This window comes from Mandrillus leucophaeus, unplaced genomic scaffold, assembly GCF_000951045.1.
Source record: "Mandrillus leucophaeus isolate KB7577 unplaced genomic scaffold, Mleu.le_1.0 Scaffold1, whole genome shotgun sequence".
Classification (NCBI taxonomy): Eukaryota; Metazoa; Chordata; class Mammalia; order Primates; family Cercopithecidae; genus Mandrillus; species Mandrillus leucophaeus.
Window position 1 is genome coordinate 7,642,929 of NW_012098097.1, and position 3,331 is coordinate 7,646,259.

At 51.3% G+C, this 3,331-nt stretch overlaps 1 protein-coding gene across 1 annotated transcript in view; it reads left to right on the forward strand.

Annotated features, from left to right (window-relative positions):
- The window catches only part of RAB37 (RAB37, member RAS oncogene family), a 99,246-nt gene that overhangs the window by 84,201 nt on the left and 11,714 nt on the right, over positions 1–3,331 (forward strand). The window lies entirely within an intron of this gene.

A 3,331-nucleotide genomic window follows, 5' to 3' on the forward strand; every position in this document is an offset into this window, starting at 1 on the left:
GTATTGTGGGGGTGTGCGTTTCAGATCTGGAGGCAGTAAGAGGTGTTGGCGGTAATTTACAGGCTGATATACACATTAGGTGATGGTGTGAGGCATGGGGTCCATTGGAGACGCAGGTGCTTGCAGAGTGATGTGGCATAGGTGTCGATGTTGTGAAATAAACTGTGCCTGGAGTTGCATTATGGTGACAGGAGTTGCATTATGCACAGGTGAAATAAACTGTGCCTGGAGTTGCATTATGTGTTTGGAGTAAAATGAGGTATGTGTGTTTGGGGGTCATGTAAGATAGGTTGTAGGTGTGTGGTATGATAGTACGTGTGTTTGTTTGTAGTACGAGGTAGTTTGAGGCATAATACAAAGTTGTGTGTGGGGCATGTTATGAAGTGTGTGTTTGTGGTATAATGTAGAGTGTGAGGCATGTGTATTTATGGTATGATGTGAGGCAGATGTGTGTGGCCTGATGTAGGGTGTGTGTGTATATATTTGTGGTGTGATTTGAGGGTGTATGTGTGAGTTGTATGAGGTGTGTGTATAGGGCATGTGTGGTGTGATTTTGTGATTTGAGGTGTATGTGTGGTATGAGGTGTGTGGTGTGATTTGAGGTGTGGGTGGTGAGGTGTGTGGTGTGATTTGAGGGATGAAGTGTGTGTAGTGTTAGGTGTGTGTGTGCATGTGGTGAGGTATATGTGTCTGTAGTGTGATTTGAGGGTGTGTGTGTGGTGTGTGTGTGGTGTGAGGTGTGTGTCTGGTGTGATTTGAGGGGGTGTGTGTGGTGTGAGGTGTATGTGGTGTGATTTGATGTGTGTGTGTATGTGGTGTGAGATGTGTGTGGTGTGATTTGAGGTGTGTGTGGTGAGGTATGTGGTGTGATTTGGGGGTGTGTGCGGTGTGAGGTGTGTTGTGTAATTTGAGGTATGTTGATGAGGTGTGTGGTGAGATTTGAGGTGTGAGGTGTGTGGTGTGATTTGAGGTGTGTGTGGTTTGAGATGTGTGGTGTGATCTGAGGTGTGTGTGGTGAGGTGTATGGTGTGATTTGAGGGGTGAGGTGTGTGTGGTCTGAGATGTGTGTGTGTGTGGTGAGGTGTGTGTCTGTGGTGTGTTGTGGGGCGGGTGTACACGTGTGAGTGTCTGTGGTGCGTGTCTGGGGAGAGACACAGGCTACCACAGCACATGCACAGCCTCAGAGTGAACGTTAGGAGGCCCAGATTTCCTCCCCAGAGACCACACGGATCCCTTAGTGAGTGCTTGTTCTGCACAGCCCCTGTTCCCTGTTCTGAACATTCTTGACCCCAACCTGCTTCTGACTCACCCAAGGCTGCCCTTGAACACCCTACAGGACATTACAGTGGCCCTGGGGACAGTGTACACACCCTCCAAGCATAACATTACCCACACACGGCAAACCCAGCAGGCCAGACAGGGACCGCCTGGAGGAGAGTCCAGAGCCCCTCTCCCCGTGTTCAAAGACTTCTTCCCTAGGTCATATTCCTCCATCCAGTCTAGTGCAGCAACGCAGCAAGGAAGTGCTTCAGGTCACTGCTCCTTCTGGATGATTCGAGCTAATGTTCAACCTTCTGTATTCCAAACCCACCACAGGACAAAGAGGGCCTTGGAGCCAACAACACAAACCACAGCTGGAGGCTAGAAATCTGAACTCAGGGTACCAGCAGGGCCACACTCCCTCTGAAGGCCCCAGGGAAGGGTCATTCCTTCTCTTCCATGGCCCTGGTGGCTCCCAGGAGACCTTGGCATTCCTTGACTTGCAGCCGCACTGTTCCCATCTCACCTCTGTCTTCACCTGGTTGTCTTTTCCCTGTGTCTCTTTCTTCTTATGACACCAGTCCTACTGAATTAATGGCCTGCCCTATGCCAGTGTAACCTCATCTTAATAGTGATATCTGCAATGACCACATTTCCAAGTAAGGGCACGATCTGAGGTACTGGTGGCTCAGACCTCAACCTTTCTTTGGGAGGACACAATTCAATCCATAACAGCATGGTTTAGATAGAAGGTGAGCATGAGGCATGCCCCTTCCCATCTCTCATTCTTCCTCCACCATTTCCCTCCTGCAGTGAAAACCCGCATCCTGGCTGGGCAAAGTGGCTCACATCTGTAATCCCAACACTTTGGGAGGCTAAGCCAGGCGGATCGCCTGAGGTCAGCAGTTCAAGACCAGAGTGTCCAACGTGGTGAAGCTTCACCTCTACTAAGAATACAAAAATTAGCCAGGCATGATGGCATGCACCTGTAGTCCCAGCTGCTCCAGAGGCTGAGGCAGGAGAATTGCTTGAACCTGGGAGGCAGAGGCTGCAATGAGCTGAGATCCCACCACTGCACTCCAGCCTGGGCGACAAAGTGAGACTTCGTCTCCAGGAGCCCACGGCATTGAGCAGACCTCGGCACTATTTGAAGCAAGAGCCTCTGGCATCCAAATAGCAACCAACACCACACCTCTGTAGTGTGCTGCACAGCCTCCACTCTCCAATCTGTGGCTCCCTGTTTGAGTCCCGCCCTATGCCCAGCTGAGGTTATAGCACGCTCACCTCCAGAAGAGGTAACCCAAGCTCTTTACTCTACTGGAGATCACCTCTGTCCCCACTCTGAGCGCTTCTCCCAGCTGACAGAAAATACCTCCAACTAATATCAAAAAATACAGGACTGGAGGCTGGCGTACAAAGTCAGTCCCCACAGGCCAATGGTGGCCCATAAGCCATGTCTACCCCTGCCCCTCACCTCCACACCTAAGTTAAGAATTGCAGGCCGGGCGCAGTGGCTCTAGCCTGTAATCCCAGCACTTTGGGAGGCTGAGGCGGGCGGATCGCCTGAGGTCAGGAACTTGAGACCAACTTGGCCAGCATGGGGAAACCCCATGTCTATTAAAAATACAAAAAGAAAAAATAGCCGGGCGTAGTGTCGCGCACCTGTAATCCCAATTACTCCGGGAGACTGAGGCAGGAGTATCGCTTGAACCCGGGAAGCAAAGGTTGCAGTGAGGCAAGATCGCACCACTGCACTCCAGACTGGGCGACAGAGTAAGGCTTTGTTTCAAAAAAAAAAAAAGAAAAAAGGTGCGGGTACCCGTCTCCAGGTACCCCTCTCCAGCTCTCCCCTCGCTACACACCCCTCAAACAGTCCCTCTGTAAATCACCCGTCCTATTCCTTGGTAACCTGAAGCTGCTTATAGAATGTGGAGATGGGGGTAATTGAAAGGTCGGCCCAGGCCACAGAGTCCCTAAGCTCTGCTACGGGCAACCCCAGCTGCACTCTCCACCTTCTGTCACCAGGAGCTGCCGGGCGCCTGGGATATCCTGGCAGCTCTGCTCAAAATGA